We start from the raw sequence: 26,438 nt of genomic DNA on the forward strand, positions 1-26,438 counted from the left end.
AGAGGAGTAAAACTAACCACACTTCACGGCAGATGAAGAACAGGTGTATGGACCACTAATGCAGAGACTGTATGAAATCAAGAAATCTATTAAGTAACTAGTTTCCTAGCAATGAGATGCAAAACAATAGCGCAGTAGCTCACTGCATTACAGTGGTCACCAGTGCAGTGCTGTTCTGCTTCAGCACGTTAAGTACATTTTAAAAGGATACTGCAGTGCATATATTCACATGGTATGTGGCCTGTCTTTGCTGTAATGAATGCAGAGGGCTTAGACTGGCAAACTGTAGCAGTCTTTCTAAAACATCACCTACCCAGTGCCCCTGCAAAATGTACAAAGACAACAGCCCTTTTTGTCAATTCAAAGGCTAATAAAAATGGGCCTAGATATTTAATACCAAAGCTGCAGTTGCCTTTAGTGAAAGATTTGTATTTTGGTTAATAATCTATTGTAAAAGTGTGAAGAAAACTGACTGTCTGCTTCTGGATGTGGCCTTTGGTGTCACTGAACTGGTACTATACCTTTGTCAGCAGACTCAAATGGTGACTCCATGGCTGAGCTTGAATGAACATTTAAAACTTTGGGGATGTCTTAGACCTCTTATAAGGCAAAACATGACAAATGCTAACCTGGAAACTTGAGTTTCTTTAGACTTCAAGACGGCTTTTGGAGGACAGCCACAACTCCCTCTCTATTATATGTTGCTCGAGTCCAAAATGGCCAAAACCCCAATGCTCTGACCTTATTAACACTAACTTACCACACAGGCTGATCTGAGACAGAAGCAGCAGCCTCCCAGTATTGGCAAACCCTTTTTGGATGCTTTAGATTGACCAACCTTTCTGACCAGTTACATTATACTACACTGCACACACTGTACATCATATCATGTCTCCTCAGCAACTGTCGAGCATTTCTAAGGCATTACAGGTGCAGCATGCCCACTACAAGCTCCAAACTTCTCTTTTTCCTTCCAGTTACTACTTTCAGTGCAAAAATTAGGGCAGAATATTACATCAAGTGTTGCATCTGGCCTGTGAAAGGGGATCAGCTATAAATGTCCTTAGCTGCTCAAAATAAGCAAATTGCTTCAAGGCACCAACGAAAGAAAGTCCACACTTCATGTTTACCGTTCCTCTCACCTAACATTTTTAGCTTTTCTGAGTATACTTTGTTTCTTTCTTTCTTCTTTTATAATGTGTTAAAAATATGTGCTTCTCTACATTTCTGTGATCTCTACAGTTCTACTATGAACTGCTGTGGTACATGTGGACAAAGTTGCAACTAAACGAACACAAGCAGTAAATGCTTTATCTAGAGGTTAATAAAAGCTTTTTTGCAGGTAGAAAACCTGTTTAAGCTCCCAATGTGGGGGGAGTACCTATCACACTTTTTTACTTATGTAATTTTCCCCCTTGGTCACAAACTCAGGGAGGGGAAAAACAGTGAATCTCAACCAGTGGGTAACTGAAAAAGTGTCAGCAATGGTTTTTACTGACAAAAAACAATAGATACATTGCAGCTTGTCCATTTGCAATCAATGAGGTGTGTCATCACCTGTTATTTGACCGCAAGTAGAAATTAAAATTGTTTAAGGAATTTACCACAATTGTAGATGCTTGGGCATGATCACTGTTGCACTTGTGATCTTTGGAAATTCAGCCACACGTGAGGCCTGATGTGCACCCTAGCCTGGAGAGATAGGTACCCTCCCCCATCCTGAATCCTCCTCCCCTACGGACAGTGCTACCTTTAGTTCTTTCTTGCCCAAGCAGCCCTATGTGTGGTAGTCCCTAACTGTCTCCTGAACAGAGTTCTAGATGATATGGGTGTCCATCAGGGCCACCCAACCAACCTGGGTACAGAATGCCCCCACACACACCTGCACTCCCTGGCAGCAGAAGGTGCTGCACCAGAGAATCAATGACCAGGAGGAATAGGTACAGCAGGCATTGGGGGGAGTTTACTGGATGCCACCACTGCAGATGGATGTCCACAGTAATAAAACAGGATACGGAAGAAGGAAAACTCCAGTGCAGCAGTGATCTTACTCAAACAGCTAGTGTTGCAGTAAATTTCTTATACAGCTGCCCCTTTGGTGGTGTAGAGGGATAAAGCCCAGACTACAACTCAGATGACCTGGGTTTAATCAGCAGCTTGGATGACTGACAAAGCAGCAGGGAGGAGTGGGAAGGCCCGAGGCCATTTACTGTGTGGATCCCTGGTAGACGCTAGGGATGGCACACTGCTAGGTATGTCTAAAGAATGGTACAGGGTGGAGACATGGCTGAGATGCAGCAGAGGTGCAGCAATATGCCATACATCTCATTGCACAACCAACCCAGGGAAGGCAAGGAAGACAGCTGGTAGACCAGGTATGGGCAGGTAATGGAGTGCTGGGTCACTGCCACGAAAGATGGTAGAGAGGGAAAAAAATAGCAAAAAGTAAGTTTCTTATTTAGTTGTACTGCATTCTTTGTACAAATCACTGCTACAGTCATAACCTTTGGGAAAATTCCCACAGTATACCCAACATGCTCAGAGCCTTTCTGTTTTTCTGGTGAAGGCTTCAGGACACCTTGCCAAATAGTAGTGGTGAAACCTGCTCTGCCTCTGAATAGAATGACCAGTCAATGTTTTGAAAAGGTATACACAGAGGACAACTGGCTACATCCTTGATGGCTTGGGTATCAATAAAAGCAACAGCAGTCAAAGAGTGGCCCTGTTAGAGACTGGACTTACATGCTCAGGCAGAGTCTTTCCATGGGCATTGTATCAGAATGTAACACTAATGACCATCAATTTGGGAGACTTACTGTTTGTGCCTAAATAGATAATGCTCCTGTGAAGCTCAAATAGAAATGTTTTACACATAACAGCCTGTAGGTAAAAACAGTCTCCTGGCTGATGTTGCAGTCAGTAAAAAGTTCATTTTGTACATCAGGTATTTGACAAGGCTATCACCCCCCAGTTCAAAGAGGGACTGGATTAACTTTTCCAGCACAACGTTAGATCCCAAGATGAAGCTATTATTTCTTAGGCAGTATAAGATAGACAACCTTTTTGTCATCAACAATGACAGGGGTCCATGGGTAGGCAGACTAACTGCAGACAAATGAAGCTTCACTGGGAAATAAACTAGACCTGCTGGAAAAATATTAGACAGATACTGCAGAATGAAGAAGTGCACTGCTGTTGCACTACAGGCCAGGTTCCTCCTTTGGCATCAGAGGGAGAACCTTTTCTATTTATCTATGAAAGAATTTCTAGTACAGTAGAACATATGTCCTAGTATTAGGTCTCCTAACTTTCCTAATATTTACATTTGGCACATCTTCTGAGGAAGGGTGCCTAAAGGGTTGCAGAGTGAAATCATTAACTGTCAGCTTGAGAGTTTGCAGACCCGGATGTGGCAAGGACCCCTGGAGCAGGGTCAAGAGGTGCACATGCTCAATCGGGGTTACTGGTTTCACGACTGCATTCTGTATAAGGAGGAAGAACTACTGCTGGCTCAGCCAAATGGAGATCATCAGAAGCATTTCTGGCCTCTCCTCTCCTCCATCTTCAGAATCACCCTAGCAGGAATTCAAATTGGAAGATGACCATGTAGAAACAGACTTTCCCAAATGAAGAAGTCACTGACTGCCCAAGCACTCCAGCAAGGTCCCCTGGAGCAGAAGAACACCCGCTATCTGTTGCTTGGAGAATCAAATAGGTCTATTTCAAGTACTCACCACCTGCAGATAAGGTTTACAAAGAAGCGTCTGTACAAAATCCATTTGTAGGAGTCTGTAACTGTCCTACTCATCAAATCTGCCATGAAATTCAGCTGAAATGAAATGCATAAAACATTCAAAGTTATGGCTGATCCAAACACAATTTCCCATGTTTACATACCCACCCTGCAAAGAGGAGAGGAAGTGTGTCCTCCCCACTTGTTTATGTACAGCATCACAGCTGTGTTGTTTCTTACAAGGCTTAATCCACTGATCTGAAGTAGGATATTCATTTGTCAGCAACCTGTGGGTTATGGATCCGATATCGGATCCGAGACGGCAACTTGTTTCAAGCTAATGGATCCGAGCTCCTAGCTCCTCCCTTCACCCATAATCCCCTGCTAACCCTCCATGACCTCAGATCTAGTTTGCCGCGCTTGTGATGGCTGGATCCTTTTAGAGCTCTTCAGATAAGTGAGGAAAAAGTTACCTTTTTCTAACTACTTTTCATCAGGAATTTCTTTTTTAGTTTAAATTAATACTTTTAAAGTGTGTCTGAGTTAGGTTCCTTATTTTTTAATTAGTACCCTCCCTTCGCTGGTCGCTAGTGTGTGAGCATTTGTTGCGTGTCTTTTGGGGCCTGTGTGTGTGTGTGTAGTTGTTTTTCTTTTTTTAGTTTTAAAAAAAAAAAAAAAAAAAAGAATGGCTGAGGCCCCAAAAGCCATATTTTCTAAATGTACCGAGTGTGGCCATAAGCTCTCCCCGGCTGATGGCTACACTCGGTGTGTTCGGTGCCTTGGGGTTGAACACCTCACCTCGGGCTGTACTATCTGTGCAGCGTTCAACCCCAGGGCACTAAAAGAACGGAGGTCGAAGCTGGTCCTGGCAGGACTTCTACCCCCGGATTCGGCTTCGGCCTCCGCTACCTCTGCTGCTCCCGTGGCTCCACCTCAGCCTGTGGTGGCTGCCAATCCTGCCCCCCTGCCTCCGACTGGGACTCAAACTCCAGCTAAAGTGTCGGAGGACAGGGAGGCCAGGAGGGAGAAACGGAGGGAGAAGCACCACAAGCGGCGGGCCGAGACCTCCGTTTCGGCCCCGCCAGCAAAGCGGGCTTCTCCCTCCACTGCTTCTAGGTCTCCTCCTCCTCGGCTCCGATCCCCTTCTTTCTCCCCGGGGCCCGAGGAGGAGGAGACCCGATCTCCGTCGAGGTCATTGAGGCGGCATTCCAGGCCTGCCTCGGTGGCCTCCTCGAGATCTACCTTCAGTTTATCAGATGTAGACTTGGACCGGATGATGCGAAGGTTCATCCAGGCCCAGCTGCAGATGGGAGTGCTCTTGCCCCCCCCCCCTCAGGGAGGGAGCTCAACACCTTTTTTCCACCCAATTGCTCCTTCTCCGACCCGCTACCCGGGTTCGGAGCGCTCGGAGCCGAGCAGTCTTGGAGCCGGGGGTGGGTCGGCACCGACAGTACTTGGTACTTTTGATCCGACCCTGCCCTCGAGCCTGTCGGATCCGACCTCTCGGAGCCATGGTCCGAGCTTCAGATCCGGGGGATTCAGTGTGCCTTCGGCTCTGTACAGGTCGGAGCACACTGGTCCCTCGGATCCGACGGTCTCGGCACCGGCTCCGATCCCTTCATCGGATCCGAGTGGGAGCTGACTTTCGGATCCATTGGAGAGTGGCTCTCCCTCGGCATTCGATGTTGTGGAGAGGGCTCTGTTGAGAGCATCCGGACCCCCGGTCCTTGCATCGACTCCTCCCTGCACTCCCTCTCTGCTGGGCCAGGCTTCCATCACCTGGCCAAAGGGACAGCCTGCTTCGATGTCACAGATAGTTCCATTGGAACAAGATGTTGCTGGCGAGGCCTCCTCGGACAGTCCCCCCGAGGAAGCTCCTCGCAAGCATAAGTGCAAAAGGGGCACGTGGACTCCCCTGAGTCCTTAACCGAGGACACAGACTTGGAGGAAGGGGAAGGCTCCCCAAGATCACCCCCTGAGGATGTCTCCTTTGGAGACATCATGGAGATGTTGAGAATCAGAGGTGGGTGGTCTGCCCCTAAGTCTTCCTCTGACGAGTCCGGGTTTCTGGAGGCATTCGAGGCAGGCCCGTCTACCTCCTGGGTGTCCCCTCCAGCCGACCCCCCTGGTGGACCTCATTACCACCAGGGCGTGGAAGGATCCGGACACCGTGGAGCCAATACCGAAGCGACAGGATAGGATTCATAGCCCCCCCCCAGACTGGTCACATTGGAGTAAGGGCCCCCCTGTAGATGCCATGTTGACGGCGGCAGCCACAAAGAGGGAATTGGCTCAGGAGAGTCCCTCAGTCCATCCACCAAGCAGAGAGTCTCGTTTGATGGATCGCTTAGGGAAGCGAGTCTTTAGTTCAGCGACCTTCTCAGTAAGGTCTCTGAACTATATGGCACATGTCATCAGGATGCAGCGGGATCTTATCAAAGAATACGCTGCATCCCCCCCTGAGTCCATGTCGGAGGAGGATAAACAATTGTACTCCACCCGAATGGCCACTCTGAGATCTATTTCAAACACCTATATGCGGCTGTTGTCCCACGCCACAGAGGGAGCCGCTACGGCTAGCGGAGCAGGCCTAGTCATGAGACGTCAGGCCTGGCTCCATCATTGCGACTTTACGGAGCTCTTTAAAGCGTCCTTCGCAAACGCCCCCTTTGATGGTTCTGCCCTATTTGGCAAAACAGTTCGCGAGACGCTTGTCCAGAGTGAGAAGGAGGGGAAGACATTGTCTGCCGTCGGAGTCCGCTTCTCTGCTCCCCAGTGGTCTTTTTCAAGGAACCAAAAGGGTCAGAAGAAGATGTGGATCCGGAAATCACAACATTGCCAACCAGCTCCGGACAACCAGTCCTACCGTGGCAGAGGTGGACAGGGAGGACGTCGCCCCAGGGGCAGAGGGGCTCCGAGAAATTTTGGGTCCAGAGAACCTTTCTCTGAGCGGCCCGCGCAGCAGCCCTGAGGGGTTGCCCGGCTGCTCCACTTTGGAGGCAGTCGGGGGGCGTTTTTTGAAACATCTAGCGGCATGGGAGTCCATCACAACAGACCGCTGGGTGCTTTCGTATCATATCCAGAGGGTACAAAATACCAATACTTCATGTCCCCCAATCCAAGAACCTCCCCGATGTACCACCCGATCAGAGGGAGGCCGCAGCCGCAGAAATACTGCAGCTGCTAAGAAAAAGAGCCATCCAGCCCATCCCCCAAGACCAGCTCGGATTAGGGTTCTACTCCAGGTTCTTTTTGGTGCCAAAAAAGATGGGGGATCTGAGACCCATCCTAGACCTTTCCCGCTTGAACCGGTCAGTAACCAAGGAAAAATTCCAAATGGTCACTCTTCAATCTATCCTCCCCTTTTGAGGGAGAACGATTGGATGTGGTCTATAGACCTCAAGGATGCGTATTACCACATCTTAATGGACAAACAATCCAGGAGGTTCCTTCGCTTCCGGCTGGGAGCCAGTCACTACCAGTTCAGGGTCCTTCCCTTTGGCCTCACCACAGCCCCCAGGGTGTTCACCAAAGTGTTAGCAGTGATTGCGGCCCACCTGAGACTCCAGGGAATTCAGGTCTTCCCGTACCTGGACGACTGGCTCCTGACCGCACCAACAAGGCATCTACTTTGCTCGGCCAGAGACTTCTTTCTCCATCTAGCCCCACAACTAGGCATTACTATCAATGTCGGCAAATCTCTACTGGCTCCAACACAGATCATAGAATTCATAGGTGCCAGAATAGACACCAGAGATTTGCGAGCCTTCCTAACTGCCGAGAGAATCAGAAACCTACAACTTCATGTGCGGGCTATCCTTCATTCAGAGGCTTCTCCAGCGGAATTGATCCTGAGGGCACTAGGCTCCATGGCGGCAGCGATTACACTCCTTCCATGCGCCCGTTTGAACATGCGAGCCCTGCAATGGACTCTGTTAGTGCAATGGTCCTTCCTATCCCTTCCTCTCCACCATCCCATTGCTATCAGCAAGGCTTGCAGAAGGGCGCTACTATGGTGGCTCCAAGCATCGAACTTCCATACAGGCCGTCCCTTCTGCACCTCTCCCCCTATCGCCATGGTGACCACGGACGCTTCCCGCCTCGGGTGGGGGGGCATTATTCAGCCAGGACAGTCCAAGGCACGTGGAACGATACTGAGACCTTCCTGCATATCAACGTTCTGGAGATGAGAGCGGTGCTGTTGGCGTTGCAAGCACTTCAGAGCTTCCTCCCCGCAGGAACGATTGCAATTCACTCAGACAACATGTCAGTGGTCTGGTATATCAACAAACAGGGGGGAACCAGATCTTATCCTCTTTGCCGCGAAGCCATGAGAGTGTGGGAATGGGCGATCTCCACCAACTGCTTTCTGATTGCAACGCACATTCCGGGGAGGACCAACATCCTAGCGGACAAGCTTAGCCGCACCCTTCTTACCCCTTACGAGTGGTCTCTCAATCCTCTAGTAGCGAAGCAGATATTCGCAACATGGGGGCAACCCTGCTGCGATCTTTTTGCATCTCCATCAAATGCCAAATGCGACAATTTCTTCACTCTAATCCCCCCACCAGGGGAATCTCCAAGAGATGCTCTTGTGCATGCTTGGCCACCCAGTCTACTCTATGCCTATCCTCTTCTTCCAATGATGATACAACTCTTACAGAAAGCCTCGCGGTTGGGGAGCAAGATGATTCTCATTGCCCCATTCTGGCCTCGACAAATTTGGTTCCCTTACCTGTGGTCTCACCTTGTGAATCACCCTTGGATTCTAGATCCCATTCCGGATCTCATCTCCCATCCGTTGGACTTGCCAACTCCAAACCTGGACAATCTGAAACTGACAGCTTGGTTGCTCCAGTTCCACTCCTAGTTAGGACTCCCGGTATCTCTTCACCAGTCAAAGCCATCCTCGTGGCAGCATAAGCCCTCCACCAGGAAAGTGTATCACAGTAAATGGAAAGCGTTTTCCATCTGGGCGGCGCCACGATCTAGATCCCTTACGGCTCCTCTTCCATCCATTTTAGACTTCCTAACTGAACTCTTTCAGGAAGGCGCTAGTTGTTCAACTGTCAAAGTGCAATTGGCAGCCATTTCTCATTATCATGTGGGACATGATACAGGGCCCTTGATGTCAGCCAAATTGTGCAAAACCTTTCTCAAGGGTACCTTTTTACTTAGACCCCTTGTAAAAGAAGCCGTACCACCATGGGATCTTACTTTAGTTCTTCAAGCCTTGACTGCTCCACCCTTTGAACCCGCTGCTTCAGTGGATCTCAAATTCTTGTCATGGAAAACAGCATTCCTTGTAGCCATTACTTCAGCGAAAAGAGTGTCGGAACTTCAGGCTCTTTCTGTGAAGCCTCCATACCTGATTTTTCACCCTGATAGAGTGTACCTCAGGATCAATCCCTCCTTTCTTCCCAAGATAGCATCAGAAACCAACATAAACCAATCCATAAATTTACCGGTTTTCTTCCCTAAATATCAAAATAAGGGTGAATATAAGCTGCACTCATTGGATGTTCATAGGCAGCTTCATTTTTATACCCATAGGACAGCTGGCCATAGACAATCTGACCAGCTGTTCGTTTCCTTTGCCAAATTTAACTTAGGGAAAGCTATCTCTAAAGTATCTTTATCTCGCTGGATTTCCCAATGTATCCTACTGGCTTATCAAGCCTCGGGTAGACCCGCACAAGAAGGAGATCGTGCTCATTCCACCCGCTCCATTTCTACTTCTGAGGCTTTCAAGTCTAGAGTTCCTTTGGATGATATTTGTTCTGCAGCCACTTGGGCTTCATCTCATACCTTTATCAACCACTACAAGCTAGACCTGCTTTCTAGAGGGAGAGCATCCTTCGGCTCTGCGGTGCTTCGTAATATCCTTCCATGATGGCCACCCAGGGTGCAGGTAGCTGGGGACTCTGTCCCACAGGTTGCTGACAAATGAACATCCTACTTCAGATTTAGAAGTTATGTACTCACATAACATTCCATCTGAGTAGATAGTTCATTTGTCTGTAACCATCCCCCCCTCCTTCCCCCTGACCTTCTTCGGATCTATTAGTTGTTAGATATCCTTTGTTGGATATATATTGAGAGGCAAACTCGATCTGAGGTCATGGAGGGTTAGCAGGGGATTATGGGTGAAGGGAGGAGCTAGGAGCTCAGATCCATTAGCTTGAAACAAGTTGCTGGCTCGGATCCGATATCGGATCTGTAACCCACAGGTTGCAGACAAATGAACTATCTACTCAGATGGAACGTTATGGTGAGTACATAACTTCTAATTTTCTGCACTGTTCTGAAAGCCCTGAAGACTAGGATTACTGTGATTAAATTACAGTGAAAGAAAAGCACTGTGTGTGTGGTCTGCCTTTCAAGTGTTAGGGGCTTGAACTGGACTAGACAAATAGAATTACAGGTATGACAACACCACAGTGCAAGTGGTACTGTCCACTTTAATGAGTCAAAGAAGGAAGTCTCTCTCCATCTCATAACATTCTTGTCAGAAGCCTAAAACAAACTTCACTAAGGAAGATCTAGGAAAGTTAACTATAAAGAAAAAAAAACAGCAAAAACCTAAATGTAAGCTAATGACAGTTAAAAGCATATTCAAAATCTTTAAAGGGTGGAAATGCATGGATGAAGACTGAGCATTTTTGTTCATTGGAGAGCTCAAAGAAAACTAAATGCCATGGGTAGAGACCTTGTATAAGTTATTTTCTTTTTTAAAGCTGTCACACTCATCATATAATAGCTTGTTAAAAAAAATGTGTAACTAAGGATATTTTGAAGAAATGCATGAGGAGGAAAAGATTAAAATATAGCAACACTCTACACTGTAAGAAAATGCAGTCCAGTAGGCCATGAGGAATATAAACAATGTAATTCCCACTACCTGCTCTCCCAGTGTATAACAGCCTGAAAGAAGAGTCCAGGGATGAATGTCTGAAGCCCATTCCCACCTCAAGGTTGTTTTTAAAGACAGTAAGGGGGCTACATTGTTTGGCATGGAGTGGGAGCTTATTTAATAGGTAGGGGATCCTTTGGAAGAGACCTCTATCTCACCAACTTATTCTGGTAACTCTTCAATCAAATTTTAAGTCATTAGAGTAGGTAATGGTGTTGGTTTTCCAAACATATAAGGTGTCGAGCAGAACTGCTTCCTTTGAATCCTTGCAGGCCAGTCAGAAATCTCCATGGACTCTGAACGAGTTGAAGTGACAGGTGTTTTGGATAACTTAAAAGTTCACAGCTGAGATTTTCTTAGTCAGAAATCACTGTGGCTTTTCAGGATGGGAAACATGGTTGGATAGGTACATGACAAAGGGAGCACTATATTCTTATACAGACTTGATTAGTGGGCTGCAGAGGAGGACAATAAGTTCCTTAGTTCTGGACGATGTACCTTTAGTGATTTTCTTCTGTGATTTTTGCCCTTGTGTCTAATGAGCATCATGCGTCTCCCCCAAAGATGGCACATTCTTTAGTCAATTCCAGGGCTTTCACCTGCAGCTGAGGTGAGAGCTGTTGCCGGGGGAAGAAGATGACAACACCACTGAGACAAACATGAGGCGGCCTTCTCTCACTGGCATCTCAGCAATGGCAGCATTTAAACAGCACATTCCCATCCATTGGGTGTGGGGTAGAGTGATCCACCTCACCAAAGAGGCTCACAATGCCTTCCCCATTAGTTTTTGGTTTTGAACTGAGCATTTTAGTAACTGTTCAAAATTAATTGTAGAGGTAGGCAGACAATAATGTATAGGGGGAGAAAAAAGCTGAGGGAAGCAAGTAGAAATATGAACTAAATTTATGCACAAGTAAACAAGTAATGTCCTTACTGTTACAGATGGTGGTACCACATGAGATTTGCAATTCTGAAATTCATAACAGTTAAAGAAGACCTAATGGTTATCTTTGGAAGAAATGGTAATATTCAGTTTACACAAAGGCAGCACTAGATTCCACTAAAGAGAATTTTAATACAAAAATATATGGGCAAGATTACCCATGTGTAAAAATACAAAAAACAAGCACCCAAAGGGTGACACAGCAGCAATAGGACAATTCAGTATCAATCATTTTATATACATATATATATATATATATATATATATATATATATATATATATATACATATTGCAATTAAATGGTGCACAGACAATTATCCAATCACAAATGTTCGAGTCCTGGAGAAAAGTGGCCTTTTTTCTCCAGGACTCAATGAACAACAATTGTGATTAGATAACTGTCTGTGCACCGTTTAATTGCAATGTGTACACACACACACACACACACACATATATATATATATATATATATATATATATATATATATATATCCCCTTCAATTGGTCAACATTTCACAATGTCAATATTCATATGGCCGAAACATTTCAAATGTCGATCATATTGTCTCAGCGATATGAATTTCGACATTGTGAAATATCGACCACATCAAGTAGACCCATATATATATATATATATATATATATATAATTGATACTGAATTGTCATGTTGCTGCTGTATCACCCTTTGGGTGGTTTTACACATGGGTAATCTTCTCATATATTTTTGTATTAAAATTCTCTTCAGTGGAATCTAGTGCTGGCTTATGTTTTTTGAATTTAACGCCTTTCAGTTGGGCCTTGCACATTGCCATACGTGCGTGGGACTGGTTGTTCCTGTTTCCAAGATAGTTCCTTTCTCTCCCCGCGCTGTTGGTGGTTCCACACTTGAGCTAGTGTTTCACTACACAGGAATTTGCGTATTCAGTTTCGGAGTATTCTTTAGGGCTGGTTACTCATTTATATATTTGATATTTGGTGCACCGCAATTGGATTACAGCGATTTTCTATCAGCGACTTACAGGTACTGTTTATGGGGCTGTAACATGCTTCATTTGGGATGTGACACTGGCTATCTGGAGTTATTAGAGTTAATGTGACTTATTAGCAGATAAAATTGTCTGCATTGGTGTTTTTTGGGCTCAAAGTTTTTGTTGTTTGATATATCATCGATCGTTGGGCATACTATTAATGCGGATTGCCATGTGCTCCAGTTGGGACTTTATAACCGTCAATAAATATTTACGCTTCAATTATATCTGCTTGACCACATTGACTTCTACAATTGTTTCTAGACATTTCGTGGATATTTGGGAACATTACAGCGTGTCACAAGTTATACCCATTTGGTCTTGAACTCTTCAACAATTTGTATGTGGAAAATAGCGTCTACACATTCAGTGATATATAGAGGCCTTATTTTTAGGGCTGAAATATGTTTCATCTGGGACAGGATGTTTGTGACTATTGAAGGAAATGTAATTTATCACACAAAAACTGTTCACAGTGTGTTTTGGGCTCGATGCTTCTTTTGTTGGGACAGTTTGTCATTAGGTATACTATCAGTGTTGGGCCCGCTTCAAAATTACCAATGGACATCCATATTGCATTTTTTTTTGCTTGGTTATGGTGTTTTTTTGTATTTATGCCTTATGGACATTAGTTAAACAATCAAAAATATTGGTTTTGTCTGTAGTATATACTGACCTTTATTATAAATTGTTTAGCACTTCCAATGTTTTTTATATGATTATGAATGGATCTGTTGTTAAGCAACTAAATGATTTTTCACATAAATGTTGAGACTATTACATGGTGCTATATGATCTTGCCATCTATAGTTTGTGTAGAAAGTGGGCAGTTGGCATAATAATTTTTTGAGCTGCCATTTTGTGTGTAAACATTTATTTGTGCCTAATTTCTGTCCATTTATGCACAATTGTGGGGAATGTACTAGACACTTTTTATTTAACCACACTTAAACACTACTACTGATATGAAATAAGTCTTTGGGGACCACATTACATCGTTTGGTTTCATGAATATGGGATATTTGTAACATACTTTGGATATATAGTTTTCCTTATACATCATGAAGGGTTTGGTTTGGGATCTATTTAGGTTATATTAATAACGGTGATGTATAGTTCATGTTAGATATACTAGCTATTCAGGACATTTTGGGGCTGAAATATGCTGACTTATTTTGGATATTGCAATGCACAGGAATAATATAAGTAAAAAAACAATACGGATGACCAACACCCTTCGTTCTGCTGCCAGTTAAATCTTGTTGTTGAAATGACAATTGCTGTAATATTAGCTTCAAAAGTCAGGTAAAGCCAAAATAGCAAGCCAAAGGAATCTTCCGTCAAACCTCTTTAATCCAAACAGCAAATAACATCAAACACAAGCGCTTTCGCCCGTTGGTAACGGGCTTTTTCAAGTGTAACAATTTCTTTACAAGACAGTGCTTTTATATCTTTTAAACAACCACAAAATTGAATAATTGCTTAAAATTAATTAAGTAATTGTGATAAATTACCACACAGTTTTTAAAGGTCCCGTTGGATTGTATGAGAATATTATCAGCAATAAATGCATTAAATATCGTTTTAAAATCTTTCACCATAAATATTATTTCGTGTCATTTCTGAATTAGCACTAAAAAATGAAGTTTAAAGTATAAAATACGTTACTAACGACAAATTTAAAAATGAGCAGCCAGTTCATGTTCAAATGCCCCTCTATTGTGCAAAAATGCAATAACTACTGGGTACTCCCAACCATTAGATTTTAAACAAACACAGAAATGAAATAAATATACCTCAAGATACTATATGTATCTTGCTAAGTGAATGGAATATACATGCTGTATAAGAATTATTTAATAATTTTTTAATAATTTTAATAATTAAAAGAAAAATAGAGTCCCAAACAAATCCCTTTTTTAAACATTCTTTGAATTGTGCCAACATGTCTATTTGTTTCTTTGTCCTTGACAAGGTACCTCGGGATATGAGAGGAGGAGATTGGGAAACTGCTCTTAATATCAGAGAATTGATGTGGCAGCTGAAATTAAATGCAACAAAGTGTCCAGGATTGAATGAAGGGTTTAGTTTGACTAGTATCCTTAAAGCTAAAAGTAATAAGTTACAATAAGATTTTTAATACTATTCTTTAGTCCCACAAATTGAGTAGCACAAATTAAACAACATTTTTTGATGATTTATTTTAGTTTAACATGTGATTTTAATGGTCAGCATATTTGCACATTATATACTAGACATTTTTTTCAGAGTATTTTTTGTGTGGGACTCTTTTAATTATTAAAATTATTAAAAAATTATTAAATAATTCTTATACAGCATGTATATTCCATTCACTTAGCAAGATACATATAGTATCTTGAGGTATATTTATTATATTTATTTCATTTCTGTGTTTGTTTAAAATCTAATGTTTGGGAGTACCCTGCAGTTATTGCATTTTTGCACAATAGAGGGGCATTTGAACATGAACTGGCTGCTCATTTTTAAATTTGTCGTTAGTAACGTATTTTATACTTTAAACTTCATTTTTTAGTGCTAATTCAGAAATGACACGAAATAATATTTATGGTGAAAGATTTTAAAACGATATTTAACGCATTTATTGCTGATAATGGTCTCATACAATCCAACGGGACCTTTAAAAACTGTGTGGTAATTTATCACAATTACTTAATCAATTTTAAGCAATTATTCAATTTTGTGGTTGTTTAAAAGATATAAAAGCACTATATCTTGTAAAGAAATTGTTACACTTGAAAAAGCCCATTACCAACGGGCGAAAGCGCTTGTGTTTGATGTTATTTGCTGTTTGGATTAAAGAGGTTTGACGGAAGATTCCTTTGGCTTGCTATTTTGGCTTTACCTGACTTTTGAAGCCAATATTACAGCAATTGTCATTTCAACAACAAGATTTAACTGGCAGCAGAACGAAGGGTGTTGGTCATCCGTATTGTTTTTTTACTTGTTTATTTTCTGCTGTTCACTAGTCAGTTTGATTGATGGCGGAAGACCTATCCTCTCCTGATTTTGCTGACACACCCCTTTTGCTTCTGGAGGAACCGGATGACACGCCAGTAACAAGGAAAGAGCTAAACCAGGTTTTGGCTCTTTTGACTCAGTTAAATAATACTTTGATGAATGCTAATGGTTCCAACAGCTCCGGATTTCCCTGCAATCAGCAGCATGGTAAAGAGAAGGAGCGAAATTGCGAACAGCGAAAAGAGCCGAAAACCAACACGTTATCCAGAGATCCGGTTATTGCGGATCATCCTTCGGTTTCTCCTTTTGGCAATACATTGACTAGCAGAAATGATTCTTTTTATTTGGACAACAATTTTAACTTTAAAGCATGGACTGAGCAGCAGCCCCGCTTTAAAACAGGTACTTTTAATGTTCAAATTGAGCATTTAGAAAATAAATTTGAAACCTTTAAAAACAAGTTATATGCGTATAAAAATTCTCAACTTGAAATAAACTACCCAAGCAAATGTAAAAAAGTTGAACGTGTACCTAAAGGGTTGCGTTGTTTTAGATACCCGCACAACGCGAACGCTGGTTCTACTTTACACTCCCAATTAATTGAGTTGTTTAATAAAACCGGCATAGAAATGTTAAAATTGATGATTGATGACTATACTAACAAGGGAAATTGTATTTTAAGTGAATTGAATGTTTTACATGAGAACATTATTAAGGATGAGAAATTCACAGGATTTAAGAAAAAATATAATGATACATTCAAGGAGGTTGATGAGCACCTGCTTTAAGGTTTTGGACAGAAAGGCTAAAAAGTTAAAAAGAGATTTTATTGAATATAGTGAAGATAGGGCTTACCCAGCCCCGGGGGTCAAGAAAAATTCAAATTTTGAGGAAGTAGGAACTAGGGAAGCGCAGGGTTATGACTACTCTGACATGCCCAGGAGAAGTGAAAGGTTAGCACAAAAGGGTGCTAACAATGTTCAACAGGGTTTTCAAATTCCCCAGGGCAGACTACGGGTAAAATCAAATCAATTTCAACAGAATGCTTGGGGGAAAAGGTGCTAATTAATGGGAACTACTCAGCATGTAATGATATTAAAAGTTCAGTTGTGGTGAGTGAAGAAGGAATCTGCAGTATAAATAGTTTAAATAATTTCACTATCTACAACTACACAGACATGCAGATTACTGAGACTTTTTTTGAACTACTTACTAAAGGACTTCAATTTGTTCCTGACAGAACAAGTTATTTACCTAAGCTCTTAATTGAGCTGAAATTGTTCATAAGAAACCTGAATTTAGCAGTTTTCTTTAAAAACCAAGGTGTGTATGATCATTCACTTTCTAGGAGCAGTATATTTAATCCTCCCACTCACCCCAAGCTAAAAGTGTTCGAGGAATTAATTGAGAAAATCCTGAGGGACAATCTTACAAATAGGCAAAATATACATCCCCCTAACTTCCCTTACAGATTACAAGTAATAGTAGATAATCTAAAAAAGGACGATATAAGGGTAATGAAACCCGATAAAGGAGGGGGTATTGTATTGATGCAACAGTTGGAATATGATAATTACATTTACAACCTGTTACAGGACACAAAAATCTATGAACCTATTTCATTGAATGAATTAAATATTGCACTTGGAAAGGTCAAATTTTATTTATATGACCTGTTAATACAAGGGTTCATAGATGAGAAAACATACAATTATTTATTTGTTTCTAAACCAAAAACACCTATTTTATTTGGCATTCCCAAAGTGCACAAGGGATTGACCCCTTTAAAGTTTCGTCCTATAGTTGCTGGAGCGGGGGGTATAACTGAACCGTTCAGCAAATTTGTAGATTTCCATTTAAAGAACTATATAGCTGGCTTGAAATACATCTGAAAGGACTCCTGGGAATTTTTAACTAGCCTAAATCAGGATATGGAAAATTCTAGTTTATACATGGTCACAATAGACATTGTGGAATTGTTTCCCAGTATCTCCCACGAGCAAGGCTTGGATTGGTTTGGTGAAGCAATAAGTAAGGAATCTGGGCTTAGTAACGGTTTAATCAACACAATACTTGAATTTATGAGAATAGTTTTAAGTAACAACTTTATATTTTTTAATGGGGAGTTTTTCAGACAGAAGAGTGGGGTGGCCATGGGGGCCCCCTGCGCTACAACATATACAAACATAGTTTTACACAAATGGGAAGTAGAATTTATTCATTCTACTGAATGGAGAAAGTACATCAGTTTTTACAAGAGATTCCTGGATGACATTTGTATTTTGTGGTCAGGTTCTAGGCAACAATTTTCCAACTTTATGGATTATTTGTCCAAATCTATGGACTTTCTTCGTTTCACTTACGAAATAAATGACAATACCTTACACTATTTAGATATAAGGTTAACCAAGAATTTGAACAACTTTGGCTTTGCTTCTCAGATTTTTAGGAAGGACACATATTGTAATTCTTACTTACACTTTGATAGCGGGCATCCTCTATACATTAAAAAAGGTATTATCAAGGGACAATTAGTGCGAGCTTCTAGAATGTGTAGTACTAATGAATTATTCTTAGAAGAAGTGGAGTTCCTTAGACATTTATTTTTAAACAGATGATATCCTGCTGCATTTTTTCAAACTATATTAAATGAAATTTTTAACAAAAGGGACCAGTATTTCCCTCCACTACTAGGGGCAAAAACAGTAATTCCTATGAAGCAAGATGTTTTAGATCATAATGCGAACAGGAATTTTGCATATACATATTCGCAGGATGCAATTTTTATTGAAAACACTATAAGAAATCTCTGGCCTATTGTTTCTTCACAAGATGAATTTACAAACATTATTCCAAGTAAAATTTCTTTTATTAGGAAAAGAAACATTAAATTGAAGGGTATTTTTGAACAAAAAATAAGCAGCAGAGATAAAGGACAGGAATATGTCACTGCTAAAAGGAAAGGAACTTTTTCATGTGGTAGATGCCACCAATGCCCATTTATTATCAACACTAACCAGGTCCACATCCCCTCCCGTAATATTATAGTAACATCTAAAGACCACTTTTCTTGTAATTCAGCTGGTGTGGTCTATATAGGGATTTGGCAAAATTGCCCATCATTTTATGTGGGCAAAACAGAAAGGGAGCTGAAACGTAGAATATATGAGCACATGAATGATGTTTATTTATTTAACATTTGTTGACCGGGAATGTCCGACTAGGTTCCACAGAGCCTGTTTTCAGCGGAGGCCCAGGGAGAAACGCTCCAGATGCATGTCTTTGAAATTGTTAGAACAAAGAAAGAAACAAATGCCTTTTTTAAACATTCTTTGAATTGTGCCAACATGTCTATTCATTTCTTTGTCCTTGACAAGGTACCTCGGGATATGAGAGGAGGAGATTGGGAAACCGCTCTTAATATCAAAGAATTGATGTGGCAGCTGAAATTAAATGCAACAAAGTGTCCAGGATTGAATGAAGGGGTTAGTTTGACTAGTATCCTTAAAGCTAAAAGTAATAAGTTGCAATAAGATTTTTAATACTATTCTTTAGTCCCACAAATTGAGTAGCACAAATTAAACAACATTTTTTGATGATTTATTTTAGTTTAACATGTGACTTTAATGGTCAGCATATTTGCACATTATATACTAGACATTTTTTTAGCATATTTTTTGTGTGGGACTTTTTCTTTTAATTATTAAAATTATTAAAAAAGTATTAAATAATTCTTATACAGCATGTATATTCCATTCACTTAGCAAGATACATATAGTATCTTGAGGTATATTTATTATATTTATTTCATTTCTGTGTTTGTTTAAAATCTAATGTTTGGGAGTACCCAGTAGTTATTGCATTTTTGCACAATAGAGGGGCATTTGAACATGAACTGGCTGCTCATTTTTAAATTTGTCGTTAGTAACGTATTTTATACTTTAAACTTCATTTTTTAGTGCTAATTCAGAAATGACACGAAATAATATTTATGGTGAAAGATTTTAAAACGATATTTAATGCATTTATTGCTGATAATGGTCTCATACAATCTAACGGGACCTTTAAAAACTGTGTGGTAATTTATCACAATTACTTAATTAATTTTAAGCAATTATTCAATTTTGTGGTTGTTTAAAAGATATAAAAGCACTGTCTTGTAAAGAAATTGTTACACTTGAAAAAGCCCGTTACCAACGGGCGAAAGCGCTTGTGTTTGATGTTATTTGCTGTTTGGATTAAAGAGGTTTGACGGAAGATTCCTTTGGCTTGCTATTTTGGCTTTACCTGACTTTTGAAGCTAATATTACAGCAATTGTCATTTCAACAACAAGATTTAACTGGCAGCAGAACGAAGGGTGTTGGTCATCCGTATTGTTTTTTTACTTGTTTATTTTCTGCTGTTCACTGCACAGGAATAATATGTTAATGTAATACAGTTAAGTTTGACTTGGAGTCTTCATATATTTTTCCCACATTTTACCATTAGGGTTTGGTTGTGAATAATGGGTTTATGTGTTTAAGGATTCATCCAATTTATATACTTTTTTTTTGTGTGTATCATTTGTTTTGGCTGCAACACTGGATGTAGAAGCGAAGGATGACATCCGGAAATATTGGCAGAGATATATTGTTTGACAACTGATGGTCAGAAATTTATATACAATTTCAATATGGTGCGATATGTTCATTTAAGGGCTGGACTAAGAAGCGAATGCTAATACCTTGTGGTTTTTGGATTTTATACAGGTAGATTCCTCTTTTGGAGCCCTTTAGCATAGCGTGGAACTGACATTTGGTACACAACAATTAACTTCTAATATATGTATGAACATTTTGGAAGACTTTTCATAGTAATTATGCAACGGATATTGGTACATTGACAGAGGGTATATGAGGTCTTCAATATTCAAACTGTTTTAAGGTTCCTAACTTTTTTATAATGGGAAGTTTATGATGTTGATATGTTGCTGTCCAAATTAGTCAGTTTATTCTGAATTTATGTCTCAAATTGTTTGGCAGTTTTGATTTTTTGCAAGAGTGATATATATGGATCTGACCAATATTACTGATGGCCTTTTGGCTGATAGAGATGATATAAACATTTTTGATGCTTGTATATCATCAATCAAGGGGGGAGTTGGGGATTCGGTTCAATCTGACTCTTGCAAAGATCTTTTTACTAAGCTAATTAGTGAGATGAAAGAAATGCAAATTCAGATTTGGCATCTTAGATTATTTAAAGCATATTCAAACAATATTACTCCACATGGTTTAAGAGTTAGGACACAACCTTTTGTCAAGGGGGTGGATGAAACTTTAACTCAATGGCAAAAAGTACAACATTCCTCTTCTATGAGTTTTGTCATGATTTTGATAGAATTCTATGAGTGTAAAATCACTACCTTGACTGCAGATATAGGTGAATTATGCACTAAGTTGCAAGAATACAAAAACCATGACATGTATCACGAACAGGTTTCCCTACTCTCAGGCAATTTGATACAGTTAGAACAAGATTTAAAAGCTTGAATGATTAAGAAGTATCAGAGAGCTGTCAGAGACTATTCCACAGGTAAACCATTTGCAGTTAAGAAAACAGTTCAGTTTACTAATGATAAATCAGGGCCAGTTCAGCCCAATTTTAAGAGGAAAAGAAAGAGATCTATATTGAAAAATACTAAAGCTACATCTGATACATCAGGGGATGAATTATCTTCCAACACAGATAGTGAAGGAACAGTCTTGCATAACTCTCCACCTGTTAAAAGGGCAATGTGAATTTCCCTTTAGGAGATCCAGGTGGGAAGGGAGGAAACAGAGGAAACAGGAACAAGTTTGGAAGCAATGTTGGCAGTGTTAACAAGCAAACAGATAACTGTTTGAATGTTCACAACATTTCATTTTTGGAACTTACACAAACAGAACAAAAATTGTTGAATAAAGGTATGGGTTTTGTCCCCAAGTTTATGGTGTCAGAATTTTCTTTTGGACAAGATTTTATTGACTTTTGTCGCAAAATAAATTTAAAATTATATTTTGCAGATTTGGAACCAGGTGTTAAAAATTTAAAGAACTTCAGGTTTAGAACCTCTAATTTTGCACCTGCAATGAATAAAAATGTGACTATTTTTCTAAATTTGGTGTTGAAAGAGTTACATTTTTCAAATAACAATAATGTAGAACATTTTCAAGATAATATTACTAGGGAAGAACGTATGACCCTACGTAGTTTGAGTCAGAATAAGGAGATAATCATCAACCAGGCGGACCAAGGGGGAGTCATAGTCATCTGGGATTGGCATATGTATCATATAATGATGTCAACTTTCGGATCAACAATATTATCAACATATGGATTTGGACCCTACTAATATTTTCAAGGCTGAAATTGACATTTTTTTAATCTTGGCTTGTGAAGAAGGCATTATATCCAAGCATGATAAATACCATCTTACAGTACTGAATCCTGCTGAACAGAGTCTTTTATATGCTACCCAAAATACATAAAAACTATGAAAAACCTCCAGGTAGACCTACAGTGTCTGGGCGAGGTTCTTTAACTGCATTAGAACTTAGAAAATTGCCACATTGTTTACATGACTAATTTTATTTTATTTTATTCTACCAGTTGGTTTTAAATACCATTTTAAATCAGTTGTAATTTAAGTGTATATTTTGTTTCCATCATCATTCATTTTTTCTTATTATTTTTTTTCTTTTTCTGGTTCTCTTTTTTTCTACTTTATTTGAAATGATGTGTAATAACAATACTAATTATACAATTATAGATATTTTTATAGATAATTTTTAGGGTTTTTGTACACAGACCTGAAGAAGTCTAGAAGGACGAAAGCGATCTTTAACAATAGGTTATGAAAATAGAATATGATTTTCACAATTGATTTCTTACATGCAAAGTGTATATGTATATATTCATATATATATTTTGATTGCCAAATGGACTAAGGTTGATACATTTCCAGCCATGTAGTATATTGTCTTGGATAAAATCACAGACTTAATAATCTACTTAATAAACTGGTTAAATAAGAGGTACCACAGCATTATAAATTTTATTTAAAGTACGTAAGGGTTATATTATTATGACAGCTACTAAGTAGGGCAGGACAAGCTCAAATGTCACACTGATGGGGGAAGGGATGTGAATTTAACATGTGTACGAATAACACTGTTTTACAGTACAATAAACCACCCCCTTGCCTGATAAAAAGTATATATATATATATATATATATATATATATATATATATATATGGATACCATGGTGGTGGTGCTGCGGTAGCGTTGTTGCCTCACAGTAAGAAGCTGTCCGGTTCAATTCTCAGCTAGAGCATCTTCTGCGTGGAGACATGCGTGAATGGGCATACCTTCGTTGAAGGTTGTGCATCAGGGCTGGTAACTCGGCACGTAAAAATCAACTACCAATCATTAGCGGACCGGAGTTCCGCTGTGGCGACCCCTAACCGGGAAAAGTCGAAAGACACAACAACATATATATATATATATATATTTAGAAATCTTGTGAGGAAACTATTATTCTATTTTTCTTTTACTTGGATCACTTGTCTGTGTACTTAATAAAGGATTTTCGACTGTCTTGCTTGGATTTCTTCCGAATACTTAGTCATTCTGTACAATTATATATTTTTTTATTATTTTTTTTTTTTTTGTTGACTTAGGACGACTTTAATTTTGCTACTTTTACTACTTTAATCACTGTATATTAATCAGATCAGACAAGAGATATATGGACTGAAAATCTTCCACAAAGAGAAATTTCTTACACGGTTTTGTTTTTGGACCCACTACACTTGTTTAGTGGATTGTTTTGAGACTTCGGTGATACCACTGAGATTCCTTGTTTTTTTTATAAAATATATAAACCTAAACACTTCTTCAGAAAATTTACACTCCCTTTTGGATTATAAAGAAAAAATGTGGATAATAACATTGGGTGGCCTTTTTTCTCCAGGACTCAATGCACAATTGTGATTGGATAATTGTCTGTGCACTGTTTAATTGCAGTGTGTGTGTGTGTGTGTGTGTGTGTGTGTGTGTGTGTGTGTGTGTGTGTATATATATATACACACACACACACACACACACACACACACACACACACACACACACAAAATGTTTGATACTGAATTGTCATATTGCTGCTGTTTAACCCTTTGGGTGTTTGTTTTTTGTATTTTTACACATGAGTAATCTTGCCCATATAATTCTGTATTAAAATTCTCTTCAGTGGAATCTAGTGCTGGCTTTTGTTTTTTGAATTTAGCGCCTTTCAGTTGGGCCGTGCACATTGCCATATGTGCGTGGGACTGGTTGCTCCTGTTTCCAAGAATATTCAGTTTATACCTGGCTTTGCAAGCTGTGTTGAGTTCTTTGCAGATCTTTTTGAAATCACTTGTACAGTGGGAGATTTGTGTTTATTACTTAACTACAGAAATGTTTTTTTTTTTTTTTTTTTTGCTGATTTTGTTTATACTACGTCTCCACCACAGTGGTTTAATCTTGAATCTTCCATCATACTAATTTCTCTCATAGGTTCATAGGTAGGTACTAGGCTATCGGCCCTATGGCCTGTTCAAGCCCCTGGCTTTCGCCACCCAAAAAATATTTTCCTGTACCCCTGTCGAGCAGAGCCACAGAAGTGATCCCCAGGGTGAATTTCCTATCTCCTATGCAACCGTCAAGATTTTTCTTAAAGAAGGCTAATGAGGTGCTCTGCTTGACATAAATGGGCAGTCTCTTCCAAAGTATGGGGAGTCTCTGGGACAGGAACCTATCCCTCCAGCATGTTTTGTTTATTTTGGTGACAAGGTTAAGTTCCCTGGAGCATGTGGCTCAGAGGGATTGGGATTTCTGTAAGTGTAGCATGTCCAACAGCTCTGGGCTTGACATGGCTTTGTATGTTAGGCAGATATCGCCTCTGAGCAGGTCATAAGCGACGGAGCAGAAATGGAGTTTTTTGAGATGGTCTTCATGGGGCATCTGTTTGAGGCCGGTGATCTTCCTTATGAGGTATTTATGTGGCCTTTCCAGTTGCTGTAAATGTCTTGTGAAGTACATACCAAACAGGGTGTTGTACTCTACAACAGGTCTAATGAGGGATGAGTAGAGAGGAACAATCACCTCCCTTTTTCTGGATGAGAAACCTTTTGTGATGAGGTGTGCCACAAAGAAGGATTTCCTGACTACTGTGGCGATGTGGTTATCGAAGGAGAGACTACTGTCCACCTGTGTCCCTAGGTCTCTTATCACACTTTCGGTGTTAAGTGGACTATTACCTGTGTGGTAGTTCATGGCCACAGGGTTTTTCTCAAATGGGATGACTATGCATTTTTTAGTGTTGAGCTTGAGGCCATGGCTATGACACCAGGCATCTGTCTCTCAACCTGGAAACATCAAAAATCTGGACAAAGACCCATGAAAAGTAGGTACAACTGACCAAAAATCGGGACACTGATTAACATAAAATTTGCATGCATAATCATGTGACCATGCCCACTCCAATGGAATTGTGGGATACCAACATGACGACCGAAGTTACTAAATAATAAATAATGGCAGACATTTGAATTTCAGACTTCATATCCTTCAGAAAATGCATAATAATGCAAAACCTGTTATTCTAGCAACTACCTAATATTTATAATCTGTCCCTATTTTTGGGTCTTTGTCCCACCATTATTTTTGGCTTTGTCCAGATTTCTTGTCCTGAGAGAGAGAGCGACAGGTATGCTTTCCATTTGCTTTGGTTTACTGTCTGTCACTTTGGGACATTACTAGTTAGTAGTTAAGCTCTCCAAGATTCCAACAAATACTAAATAAACCAAATGCTAGCCTGTACATGACTAAACAGGAATCTGAAAAAGCACTGGTTATTGAATTTCAGCCCACAGATGGTACATCAAAAAATATAAGTAACCTGCCCTCCCAGCCTAATGCATAAACTACACAATGGAAATTTCTTTTCTTGGGGGGGGGGTTAAGCACACATTTATTCTACAATTACTACTGTAGAACCACTACGCATTATGTCACACGAGTTTCACTAGTTTAAGGGTGCCTCGTCAACAAGCCAGACTTCCCCTATCCCAAGGCATATGTCTGACTCTGCCCTATAAAAACAACCATTTAGTTGTCTCTCTCCAGCATTCACAGTTTTATGAGAGAGAGCAGAAGACATCAATGTAGTGAAAAGCACATTCCATAACTCACCTGTCAAAACTCAGATTCCCAACCACCTTCTCCCACCCTCTTAATAAAAACACAACAAAAAAAATTATAAACAACCAACCCTCTTGTAGTCTTAGGAACATTCTGTGAGACAGTAGCAACCAACTTGCTTTCCTCAACTTACAGGGCTATTTTAAATTTTACAGTTACCACAGAGAACAAAGTAAACACACACTAAGGAAAGGTGGCAACAAGCCTAAACTCCAAACTACAGATGCAAGTGCTGACCTTAAAGGAGCCACAGTATTAAGTTGAAAACTCAAATATGTATGCCATTACTTAGTGACTTCCATTCTCTAAATGATTTGCTATAAATCCACAGATTTTATAAGGAGGTTGGAACAGATAAAAAATTAAGTAAAAATCTGGACAGTTGAGAGGTATGCAACAACTCTGAAAAAGTGACCTTTGGTTTGTATTTGTACCACCACCTTAAGAAATGAAATATTCTCTTCCTAAGGTCCCACCTTTGAAGACGCACAAAGTTTATTTTAATGGCTCTGTTTTACTCACCATTAGTTAGCTTTTTAACTGATGAACTTTCAGG

The 26,438-nt window shown here is 40.2% G+C and overlaps 1 protein-coding gene across 9 annotated transcripts in view; it reads right to left on the minus strand.

The window, feature by feature from the left end:
* ADD3 (adducin 3) overlaps positions 1-26,438 on the minus strand; it is a 3,087,715-nt gene that overhangs the window by 197,481 nt on the left and 2,863,796 nt on the right. The window lies entirely within an intron of this gene.

The sequence above is a fragment of the Protopterus annectens genome, chromosome 14.part0 (assembly GCF_019279795.1).
Source record: "Protopterus annectens isolate FY-2018-M chromosome 14.part0, PAN1.0, whole genome shotgun sequence".
NCBI lineage: Eukaryota > Metazoa > Chordata > Ceratodontiformes > Protopteridae > Protopterus > Protopterus annectens.